Source organism: Lonchura striata, chromosome Z (genome assembly GCF_050655825.1).
Source record: "Lonchura striata isolate lonStrDom1 chromosome Z, ASM5065582v1, whole genome shotgun sequence".
NCBI classification, from domain to species: Eukaryota; Metazoa; Chordata; class Aves; order Passeriformes; family Estrildidae; genus Lonchura; species Lonchura striata.
The window spans coordinates 72,484,795-72,497,972 of NC_140740.1; the positions used below are offsets into that span (position 1 = coordinate 72,484,795).

At 36.4% G+C, this 13,178-nt stretch overlaps 1 protein-coding gene across 3 annotated transcripts in view; it reads right to left on the minus strand.

Annotated features, from left to right (window-relative positions):
• The window catches only part of ZNF366 (zinc finger protein 366), a 31,399-nt gene extending 19,075 nt beyond the window's left edge, over positions 1-12,324 (minus strand). Inside the window, exon 1 of one of the 3 annotated variants that reach the window (XM_021531767.4) lies at positions 12,184-12,324. The gene's annotated coding sequence lies outside the window, so the exon portion shown is untranslated. Of the gene's footprint in view, positions 1-10,969; positions 11,104-12,183 lie in introns of those variants that run through there. The other 2 variants (XM_021531768.4, XM_085566530.1) reach the window with 2 other exon arrangements.
• Positions 12,325-13,178: the final 854 nt, after the last annotated feature.

Below are 13,178 nucleotides of genomic sequence, written 5' to 3' on the forward strand. Positions count from 1 at the left end.
GAAAAACAAACCTGAGCTGGGAATAATACTTACTGAGTTTAGTCAAATCCTTTTCAACACCACTTCTACAAACACTTGTTTTCTCAGTCTCACATGCATTGAAGTGAGATGTCAAAAGAAGTCCATGATTTAGCCATTTACTTAATTGTCTATGGAGATAAGGTTTCTTGCACCATGCCTTTTACAAGAGATATGTCTACTTAAATGGAGAGTGCTATCAAGATAAAGATACTGCCATAAATATTCCTCTCCCCTTTTTGGATTATCGTCACTAATAGAACTGGAATTGGAAATAAGTAAGCAATTGTTCATTAACACGATCTGGAATGACTGAAAATGAGAAGTGGACCAGATCAGGTTTTTTCTTCCTGCATTAGTATGATAGTACAAAGAAGATCACTGTCTTTTCACTTCTCCCTGGGAAACTACCTTAATCTGCTGGTAGTAGGCTTCAGGACAAAACTTCTTCTTTCCATCAACAAATGTGGGGTTTTTTCTCAATGGATGCTTCATAAAATAAAACTAATAACCTTTAGAATTCTTCATAGGACATAATCAAACCTCACTAAGGCCTGTGGGAAGACTTCCAATGGCATCTGAAGGCACTTCTCACAGTTTGCCATATTATTTTTTATGGGTTCTGTTGTCCAATGAGATAGGAACCCATTTATACCTCAAAAAATGAAAAAAATACTTACATCTATAGAACGTATGTCAGCAGGTGGCAACCTTTGCAGACAAGCTCAATGAAAATCAAAGGAAGTTAGCTGATTAAAAATCTGACGGCTTGACATGACCCAGTAAACAGATACAACAAGTAATGAACTTTCAAGGACATCTAATTTATTAAATTATTTTTTCCCTTCATTTGCTATTTTGGTATCATCCTAGTTTCATGCTTGAAATTCAGTCTTTTTATATATTCCTACTGGTCTAAGGGCTTCCTATCCAGTATAGCTGCATTAATATTGTCTGGGAGGTGTCAGAAAAGGGTCTTCCCACAGGAAACCATGCAGCAGAAATAATCTCCCTGCATTGGCTTTCCTTCTCCTAAATTTTAATATTTTAACTTGCATATTTTTTTTGTATATTAACAGAGAAAGGCAGAAGTTGAACATACCCATTTGGCTACACTGTCTTTAAAATCATCTTGGATTTATGTGTAATTTGTATTTGTTTCATTGTTTTTATTCATTGTTAGGGTGCAAGATACAACAATCACTTTCACAGGAGTATAGTCACTTTGGTATTCATTATAGTAGAGGAAATGCCTTAAAATAGTATCAAAATTATACACATTCACTTTTCCATAACTTACAGATAATTTTTACTTTGATAATTACTGAAAGTATTAAACAAGATTTTCAAATTTCCTCTGCTGAAAGTCTGGAGCAGTCTCACCATACAGCCTGCCAAAGCTGGCATACTGTTTGTGGCATCAGATGCATTTATAGGGTTTATGGCATAATTTTGTTCCATATTTGCATTGATTAGACTTAAACCAAAAAACATTGATAGATAACTGTACTGAGGTAGCTGCAGATGTATTTCTTCTCTCCAGTGTGAGTGCTTTGTTGTCAGTTTAGCAAAATGGTTTGCTACCCCTCTTGTTGCTTTTGTGTGTGCTCAGTCCTTATTCTAGGGACACCTTTGTTACCATTCTCTCTACTCTTCTGTCAGCTAACAAAGGAGTGGTGAGAGTGACAGAGCAGTATGTCTAGGTTGCCCACAGACCATCTACCCTAGGGGCTTACTGGCAACGCCTCTAGGAGTACTTAGCTCTGTGTACACCTCTAATCATTTCAGGTTATGAACCAAGTCATTTTTGAGTATAGTTTAGAGTGCTGGTTTGGATCTTTATTTTTTTCTTCTTCGTATCTTTCTTTCTCCTTTTTTTTTCCTTTTTTTTTTTCCTTCCTCTTCATGAGTTTTCTTAGTCCTTCTCTTACCTCTTCATTTTTGTATTTTGTCTGTTGTTCACTCCCTCTCTACTTCTGTATTTTGTTTGCTAAAATGATCAGCAACAGAGAGACAACCTGCATAATGAAATTAATGTAAAGTCAACAGACTCTGAAGTGTTACCTGTTTACACAAAGTCACCTCAAACCACAGCTACACAAGATGGGAGCCTACAAGGTACAGCAAATTATATGGTCTTAAAGTGTGCAAAGGGAGTCTATGTCCTCAACTGAGCACCTGCATCTGCCTGATTTGCTGTTACTAACATGGAATTCAAAGCTGCTTTGGAGTGCGAGGGAGAGGGAAGAGCTGCTTGCTGGCAGACCTCTGGGTCTGCATATCCCCACCCCATCCCTACCCACAGCAGGGTGGGCTATGGCCCAACATCTTGCCTTTTGCTGTTCCTCTGCAAAAACCTGCTAAGTGTAGCTTAGAGGAAACAGAGCTTCTGGTAAGGCACAGGAGGATGTAAAACCAGGCATGTCAGCTCTGTCGAGCAGTGCAGCTAACCCAAGACACTGGTCCTGGGAAGAATACAAGAAACAGGAAGGCACATTATGTCAACTTTCCAGCCTGATCTTCCTGCAAACAGATTGTAACCTGAAGTTACACCTGGGAGGAGTCCAAACTCCAGAGGGTTGGAGTTGGCAGCCCCTAACAATCACATCTGACTTCCTGCTCCCTGCCCCTTGGCACTTGTGCTTTTATTAGTCTAAAGGCCCAGCTCCATCCAAAGGAGACCAGAGCCACCAGCTCAGGCTTTAGGCAGGGCATTCCCCCATAGAGGTTAGCGATGTAGGTCCAAATTCCTTGGGAGGGAAATTAATCAATCTCCATTCTCATGGCTGTTGTATTTTTCTCCAAATTTGATGTTGTCAGTGTTTATTCAGTTACATGTAAATATTCTTAGAGAATTTGGTTCCTGAGAGCATTTGGGCATAGGCATCCTGAGTTTTCAGACCCTGCTCAAAGCTCAGGGCTGACAAGATCAGGTTGGCCATAATGGTGACATTTGCAGAACTTATAGTAGAAGAGTTTCAAACATGTGTAGTTGAAATGGTGCCAGCAGACAGAGTGGAAGTGCAATTTGGTCCTCCCCTCACTAGGCATTGGAATTAATGATGGATTGGCCAGCTCAATTAATTGCTCAATTGAACAACTCTCATCCTAAGCAGCCGATTTAATTCTCTCTCTTGCATCATCTGTTTTTCACTGAAATAAGTATGGAATATCTGGGGTGTAGCTGAGAACAAGATTTAGGATTAGACTGCTGTGAGGTGATGACAATTAGACAAATTTCTTGCTACATGGATAAGGCAATTTCATGTCATTGACTGGAACCATGGATGTGTCCCTGCCTTTATAAAGTATGTGGAGTCACTTTAATCACTGTTTATAGAAGTCCTATCACTCCATCCTTGTTTCCTGTCTATCCCATATCTGCCAATGCAAATTAAAACAATACATTTTTGGCACTGTGGAGATTCTATGTGTTAAATATTTTTTCCTCTGGAAAATTATCAAATAACGTCCAGGAAGCTTTAGGGGTTTTTTTTCTCTCCATACAGATATAAAAAGAGACAGGGTGAACAAAAGAATAAATGAATAATATAAATTTAGGAAGGATTTTGTAGTAAAATAGCAATGTTTGATAGAGTGTAGAGTCCTTAAAGAACACTTTGGGTATAATCTTTCCACTTACAATGCACAATCATTAAACACTATAAAGAGAACATAGAGGGTTTGAGCTGTTATTTTAAGAAAAATAATAGAGCTATGAAAAACATCCAAAATTAGAATGATCAAAAAGGCATGCCCTTCCATAACCTTCATGCTGTCCTATTTGAGCTTTTATTTTGAAAGTAAACCTTTCACTGGCATTCATGACCTTTAAAAAAGGAAATACACTGAGCTTTCCTTCCTACTGTAATCCCAGTGTCCTTATCACCTATATGGAGGCCAGAGAGATGGTCTGTTCTCCTCTCTCTTAAAGAGCAGCTAAGGGCCACCTTCAGCTTGGTTCTTCAAGCCAGCCAGCTGGCTCCTCCATCAGCATTAATGGCACCTTACACGCATTGCACGTACCTCAACAAAGAAAGGACCAAATAAAATGTGCACACATGATTGGAAAAGGGCCAAAGGGACAGAGGATTGTATGGAAGAGATTTTGTAAAATTTTCTGAAACAGATTAAGTTTTAATGAAAGGTTACATATTTTTAAACATGAAGAAGTATAATAAGTCCTCAGCAGAACCATTGCTTTTTGTATTTATTTTGTGCTCAATTCCTTGTTTCACACAATTCAAAACTCATAGTGAAACTGAAGGTTGCTAAAGTGGTAGGTACCGTGTAAGTAAGCAAGACATGTAATATCCTACAAGAACCAAAAGTAGATGATTTCAACCACAAAGTGACAGAAGTGAGTCTATATTTATGTGCGTGTATGTGTGTTTGTGTGTGTGTGTGATATATCTGCTACCAAACACTTATCTTAGTGTCTAGTTATTAAAAGTAATCACCAGATAATACCTTCCAATTCATTTAGGAAAAATGAATACATTTTATTTCAGCTGAAGACTGAGCAGATTTCTTGCTGGAAAAGTGCTTGGCTGTAAAGACTGATTAATCCTTATTAGCCTCTATTACTCACTTGTAATTGAGCTGGCTTAGTAATGACTTAGATATTTCCCTCTGAACCTAAGCACAATAGAAAACACAGAAAAGGAATTAGACATATCAGTGTTGTTCTTAGGACACCACTGTGTTTATTTTGTTGAGACACAACAAGAAGAAAATAAGAATCTTATCAATAGGACAACGTTTAAAAAATCTCTTAAGGCAAATTGCTGAGCCATTGGAAGGAACTTCTTTTGATATAGCTTCATTGTGATTAGGGAGTTCTGCTTTCCAAACTGCCAGAGCATAAAACTTCTGTTAAAACTTTGAAATATGAAATATGTGCTGAATATGTATTTATTGTCCAGAAAAATTATTACTTGCACATATATCTCACAATTTCATTCAATGAGGGTTCATCTTTAAAAAAAAAAAAAAAATTAGTTTGAAGAGAAATGTGTTTACTTCTTCAGTTCCAGCACAGAATGGAATTTTTGTCTGATCATATGAGGTACCTGCAAGAAGTAATTTAAGATACCTTCCTCTCTGCCTTTGCCCTTCATTTATGGTGCCAAACTTGATTTTTTTCCTTGCCTGAACAAAAAAATATTTTTGTCTCTGATCCCCAAAACACAGCCTGCATCTTGCTCTTAATTATTTTATTAACTTGTAGAAAGTTTTAAAAATAAGCACAAGTTTGTTGCCAAAACTACAGGAAAACTGAAATTCAAAACAAATTCTATATTGCTTCTACAATTTTCCTCAATTAGAAAACAAATTTCTCTATTCAATATGGGGGAAAATTCTTGAGGTTAATTATTTTAAACTGAAGCAGTTTTAAAATGCTAGTCTTACTGAAGTCAATAAACTAGCATATTGAGTGGAACAGACAGCTCAGACTTAGCCAAATATCATCAGCAGATACTGGAACAGAGACAAGAATCACAAATAAATAGGCAAATTTTTTTCCAAAAATAAAGTAAGAAGAAAATCAACATAGTTTTAAACCTGAAATTCTGAACATTTCCAAACCACTCTAGTACTAATCCTTCACCATGAGTGATGCTCTGGATACTAATTCAGTGCTGATTTTCATCACAAGAAAAAGGAAACCAAAAGCCCCATCAAACCACTGTGACTCTACAGCATGACTAAGAATGGCCAACTAGCATCATACAATGAAGTATTAATATAATTAATATATTAATTATCTATCAATATATTATTAATATTATATTATATATTTTATATATAATATATATTATATATTGTATATTATTAATTATGTATTAATTATGTATAATTGTGTATAATTATGTATAATTAATTAATAATTATGTATACTTAATTATGTGTTAATATAATCACCTTATGTATTAATATAATTGTCTCTACCAATCCCTGCTCATATCCCTGCAGACCCACATCCAATCATTCTATCCAGGACCTTTTCCCTCGAAAAAACAAACATGGAAAACATGGAAAAAAATAATTATAAAACATCACAAACATGGGAAAAAATTAATTATACTAAATCATGGAAAAATTAATAGGAATTATTGCAGTCTTCTAGGAGGAATAGCAGGTAAGGCTCTGGTCTGAGCATAGGGACATTACCTAGTGAATTCTGTCATGACTCACTGTCCTAACCAGATTCACTGCCTTCCAGAGGAGCCTGTTAATTGTTTTTTAGCAGGAAACAAATTAGTCAAAATTCTTGCAGCAAGATATTAGGGGGAACCCTAAGTCCTGATCACTGTCCTGCAGAATCCAGTGATAGCCATTTACCTGCATCCTCTACCCGTGGCTGAATTTTAAGTGGGGTTATCTTTCTGCAGGATGTGAAAAAATCAGTTAATATATTTGGAATGAAACATCAGGATTTCCATTTTTCTGGCAGAGGAAAGAGGAGTTGGTGAGCACCATTCCTCTGATATATGTGACTCTGTGATATCCTGACAAAACGCTGCCTACAGACACAAAAGACTTCCAGAAATCCTGGTGACTTCATATTGTGAGTGCAGCATTATGCAGGAAAACTGTTTGATATAGTATTCACACTGTTGTGATTCCTTGCTCTGTGCTTCTATATAAAAATATTTTCCTTCTCATTTGTAACTGGATGGGCTTCATTTCTGGTGAACCTATGAACATACTGTTGTCAGGTGGCTCTTTCCAGGATGTCCTCTACAGTTTTCTGGAATTCTTATCACAGGGCAATGGTTTTGGACAAACACACAATGATCTTCACAGCTTCAGACATCTGCACTAAGAAACTGCGCCAGGGTGGGCTTGTGCCTACCAGATGCTTCAAACAACTTCTGCTGTTTTTTAGAAGCTGACAGATGCTCTAAAAACAGGTCATTCCTTCCCTTTCCACCTCCTGGTATTGTTTTCATTACACATGTACTCTAAGTAATTTTAAGAAATAGCAAACTAATAGAAAAATGTTATGCTAACTTGGAAGTATTGTATGACAGAGGCTGCCTTTTCAAATAATGCTCTCAAATAATTTTTATGTGGGGCTGAAACACCAAAGCTGAAACACTATATGCTCTAGAAAGCAGCTCAGAGAAACAACTAGACCTGAAATACTCCCTACATTCTGACACATCCATCCTGGATACCTTTCACTTTGATTTAGATCCCGTGCATGTTGGTAAGAGCACATAATCTTTCCAATTTAAAAAGTTTTAAGTGACACATCCAGCATAGAGCCCACCAAAACAGGAAGTCTTTCATCACTGCAAAAAGGGTCTAACAGTTACATTGCAACCCTAAAAAGGGAAGACTGAAGTATAAGTGTCTCTTTCACAACCAGCAATAGCAACAAGCACATTAAAAGGAAGGCTAGAAGTCATCTTGTCCTTCCCAGCCAACACACTTGTGGAGTATCAGAGAGGCTGGTGTCAGAAGAGGAAGGGGCAAAGCCACATGGTTCCTTCCCAGAGCCACCACATCTGGTCCTCCACTGTGGGAAGACCAAGGTTCTTCCATGCAGGGAGATCAGGTGGTGTCTATTCTTCATCAGACCTGCAGCCAGAGGACTGTGTGGGTGATGGCTACTTGCAGTGCATTAACATCCCTTCTACTACCACATGATCCAAGGAGAACAGCTAAAAATGTGTGCTCCTTCTCACAGCCTTGCTCTCAATTTTAAATAAGTTTTACCTGCCTCAAGCTCTTAGCAAAATATGATGTTATCTGTGTAGGAGACTAACTTATCACTTTTAGTAATTAAACCGATTGTCACCTTTGTATTTTTCAGTGTTCTCTGAATTCTAGTGCTTCTAATGAGCATATGCAGATGAAAAGTTGGATGCTTCCAGGTTTACTTTTTTGAAGATTGACAAGGGAAAAATAGGTTTTCAGGAAACACACTTCTTACCTAAGAGTTTTCCTTTAAATCAATTTAATTCCTACACATCCACAAAGTATAAGGAAAACGTGCTAGGGTTTTAGCTTCCATGGCAGAAGAGGAAGGAAGAGAAGAGAAATTCAAAATAGGGTGGCATTTTCGTCCTACATTTAAATAATTAATAACAGGTTTTTTCTAACATCAAAAGCAGGAAATTAGAAATGAAAGTAAAAAGAATAAAACAATTATCCATATAATTTCTTCTTATAACCTCCACAGCACAAAACTATTTTCTTTTACTACATGATTACTTAGCTTAATTACTACCATTGACATTACAGTTTTTACAGTACATTAAGAATTGTTGGTTGAGAATGAAAAAACTGTGTTTCATTGATGAAGAGCACAGTAACATGTATAAAAACATTTGTTTTACAGAAACAATTAAAAATGTTCTTACATTTATAAGGATTTAAACCAAACATTAAGTAATATTTTTCACTGGATCATTAGTATTCTAGGAGTCAAGAAAGAAAGACTAGTCCCTGTCAGATAGATATAAACAAAAAATTCACATCCAGCATGCAGCTCAATGCTTGTTTTAAATAATTGCTGAGGATTAATTTAGGCCTCTTCACTGGATAAAAATCTGAATATAATCTTCTGAGATTGTAAACTAGATCATGGAAAATTACTTAATTTAAGAAGAAAGTAACTCTTTGGTTTTAATAGGTGGTTTATTTTTTAAAATGTGCTGGGTTATAAAATTAGTTCACCAAACAAATGAATAATTTGACAACAATCCATAGCAATCTCACAGCACTTATAAGGTTTGAAGGAGCAGTTTGATTGGATCACTTGGTACTGAAGACCATGCATTGGTATGCAAAAACTATGGATCATTTTTTATCAACTAGTAAATACGATGTTGTCTTACACACCGTTGATTTGTGTCCTTTCAGCACAGCCACAGAAAATCCCCATTACCTTATGCAGCCTTCACTGCTTTTGTTTCTTATGAGATTCTGCTGACATGTCCAGAAGAGTGGAGCAGTCCACTCAGAAACCTTTCTGCACCACTGAGTCTTTGCAATTTTAAAGATTCAAAACAATGTAAATTCTGTCTGAAATCCTTACTCTTCTGTCTCAGTGTATGGGGCTTGAATTGGGTTGCTTCCACGATTCATCCCTCTGTGCTTACCCTGCTCTAAATCCTGTCTATCTCTGTGGCACTATTAGGAACAGTACCTTAAAGACACAACACTGCTTATCTGTGAGATGCACATCATGTCTTTCAAGCCACCACTATTTGCTCTGCACCTAGATAATCCTAAAACAAGGCTCTAGTTGATGTGGTCTTTTGTAAGAATGAAAAACAATTTAAAAAATATTAAAAAAAAAAACAAAACACAAAAACATCTCCTTGGGATTCAAAGCTTCAAATTATCTCCTGGCCAAAAATGTACATTAGACATGCCAAAATATTACTAGGAATGTAACTCTGCTACTATTCTGTACCCAAGATGTCTCAATAATTTACACCATTAAAGAAACTGGTCTTAAATATAAAAAGGCTATGACATTTACAGAAAGACTTCTCTTAGCTTCTATGCTTTTTGAAACAGACCTGTTAACTTGGGATTTCTACAGGCTACAAATTGTTTCTGTAACCTCTCTGCCATTACTGTTATAGCTTTATTTTTCTATTTCCAAAAGCAATAATCTTCTATATTTTATTTCATTATAATTGAGAACACATCAAATGGAAATAATTTCTTGAAATAATTCTCTGAGGAAATACATACACTGAGTTATCATTTACTTATTTATGTTACATACACAAATATGGCTACTACCAGTAGAAGCAGTAAGGCTTTAAGCAAAATAAACCCAAATTGTCTCTTTTTATTCCTGGCTTAAATTTCAAGAGTGGAGTCATTAATCATTAACAGTCCAGTCTCTCACAAACATTGGGGTGAATAACTGAAAATTCATTGCACAAATATTTAATTTGTGCCATAAAGTAGTAGCAAATCTGTACCCAATACAGACTCAGACCATACCTTTCTCTGCTGTAAATATCTCAGTGATGTAGGGATAACATGTCAGCCAAAAAATCATCTTTCTGACACCTTAAGAAAGATACAAGCTCCTGTTGCACTAAATCATGTTACAGTGGTTCTAGCAATAAATTATACGAAGTGAAAATAAATAAACCCCAAAGGATAGCAAAGAAGTATTTTTTAAAGAAACATAAACCTAATGGGTAAAATTTAAGAATGAAATTCAAAATTCAAGGTCTGTTTTTTACTGTCAAATTACTAAGCACTCCTTTTAAAAAGCTTTCCCTGTGTTTATTATTGGCAGCTGGGTTTTAAAACAGTATGTACTGCTTTTGTTCACATATGATTTGAATAAATGTGTTCATATTATGTTTTTCAGACAATGTCTCAGAGAAAGGATTTATTATATATATAATCTAAATCAAGGAAAAAAAAAGGTTTATCATCTTCAGAAATAAAACCTGGACCTAAAGGCTGCAGCTTACTTCCACCTACATGGCAAAGTTAACTTTTGAACCAACCAGACCAAAAACTTAAAAGTGATTGCAATCCAGACAAAGCCTGCAGTTTGAACAAAATACCACCACAAACACAGAGCTTATGTAATTTTCTGTGTCTGTTTGGAAGACTTTTATACATCTCACTTGATGTAAAAACTAGGATTCCAGGTGTTTGACATATAACTCTCAAAACAACTGTCCAAATCATGTCTTTAATTTGAATCAGTATATAGTGACATAAAAATAAACCCAGATGTCTCAAGGGGAAGATGTGGCAAGACCTGGCACACATTTGTTATTAGCAGATAACAAATTATTTGTGAGTTAAGTATAACCAAATAAACAATTAACTCGTACCAAACTAGACTGAGTGGCAACATTAAGCTAAGGAGTCCAAGAAACAAGTTATTTCCATCTCCTTTGGCAAAAACCCCCTTTGGCTGCTCCCAAAGCAAAAGGAATCTACAACTTACCCAGAAACTGGGCTGAATTTGTGCTAGATCACTCCTTCTTATAGAAAAATCTGCAGAAAAACACCAGATAGAGGGAGGCAGAAAGTCCTTTCCACTAGTTATTTCAGTGAGGGGTGGGAGCAGAAGGTTGTCCCAGGACCCAGGTACCCTGGCAGGAGCAGGATTGGAAGCAGGGCAGCTGGAGCTCTCTGACAGCCCTCTGCAACATTTGCCTACCATTTGTGGCCTCTCTGTCTGAGTTCTGGCCATCCTGCACTTCAGAGGACCCTGCATTCAGAGAGCAGCAGTATGAAGAGACACTTAATTATAAGATGAGCAAATTCTCTTTCTGCAAAGAAATGGACACCTGTCCTATTTCTTGCCCCACCTCTGCATTCTGCTTCTATAAAAGTGTGCAGAGGGGGATTTTTCTCATGGAGTATTTGAAAAATGCTCTTGCATTCAGTCATTCATTTCACATAGCATTTCTGATCATTCTGATGCGTTTATGATCAACATGAAAAACATTATTGATGTCTAAAAATTGCAAACAGATATCCAATTGAATTCATCCTATTACTGATGTGGATGATCAGTCTCAGTGCTGTTATGTACTGCACAGTATGAACTTTTTCTTTTGTTTTGTTTTTTTCCACCTTACCACCTCTTAAATGTCATTGTTCCTAGACTAATCATATACACAGATGAGTGGAGATAAACATGTGTAATCCTAAACAGTTTGTAGGGAACAAAAACAGCCCCAGTAATTCTTCTCTCAATATAGCACAGGTTGGTGTGTTGGAGCAGAATTCAGTACTGGCAGATGAAAAATGAAATACATTGATTCCTGTATGACACAGCTCCTCTCTGTGTTTTAGCAATGGCCCAGTGAATCTTGTTGAAACTGTTGGGAAAAAGTTAGTGAAGCCTTTAACAAGATTCTCGCAGCAGGACTTACATACACAAAATTCACAGGAGATTATATTATGAATATTATCAGCCTCATTGGAAAATACTTTCCTATCTGCATAAGTTAAACCATATGGTAATAGCACCACTATCTAAAAACCAGACTATAGGTATCTCTAGCATAAATAGACTGCTTATTAATGCATATGGTTATTATTATTTTATCAGTTAAATGTGTATCTGATTTACGCCTTTTCTTCATAAAAACGCAGATATATATATTTCACTTTTAAAGAGTCAACATAAAAGCATTTTACTTAACTTACCAGTTGTTGAAGCTGGAAGGCGTCTTGCCCTAAACACTACCTGCTCTGATGTTTGTAATATCTGTCTCTCCCGCTGTCTCCCTCCCCCCGTGCAGAGATTGCAGTAAACTTAGAAAACTAGCAGGGACAATCTTTCAAATGACTTAAGAAGGAGAACAGGAACAATCATTTCGTTCTCTTTTTTTTTTCAGATGAGTACAGTACCTTCAGAAAGAAGGAAGGAAGGGAGGGGAGAGGAAGTCAACAACCCTTTGCTTTCCTGCAAAAAAATAAGGAAACAGCAGATAGCAATCTCGTTTTCTCTCAAACAAAATGTTTGGAAAAATAAATATATCCAATCCAAAAGGAATTCCTCAAGTATTATATCTGCATTATTGGCTTCATAAAACCTTCTTTACAGCCTGTTATGTGCAACTACATGAAATGAATTCCCAAAGCGGTAGGTAGGAATAAGACACCCATATCTTATGCAGAACAATTAGCTGTAAGCTTGCATAGATGATGAAGGCTTTTACTCTAGAGAAAGACTAATCATAGATGTATACACAGATCTTGTTTCCATGGTGATATAGGTAAAAAAATGCCTAAAACCCCTGTTTACGGTGATCAGAAGAAAATAGCATATTAGCTATTTATAGAACACTGTGGGGGAACAAGAAGGGTGATGAATGTGGTCAGAAAAATGGCAAGGATTATAGCTTGACTGCCAGTGCAATAATGAGTAATTGATCTCAAAGAATACCATTACAGAAGGCATACTGATTTAACCAAACGGAACCAATGTACTATGTTCTAGAACAGATTTTATACTTAATTTGTTTTTTCATTCTTTCCCCATTAAACATATTTTGACAACCAGATACTGGAAGACTGGCCGGAGTTAACTTGGGATAAGTTTAGCACATTGCGCTCCACTGTATTTTTGTTTGCTTGTATCTTTCCCCCTAACTTTATCTATCATCTGAAGATCACTTACAGTGATTAGATGCTCTCTT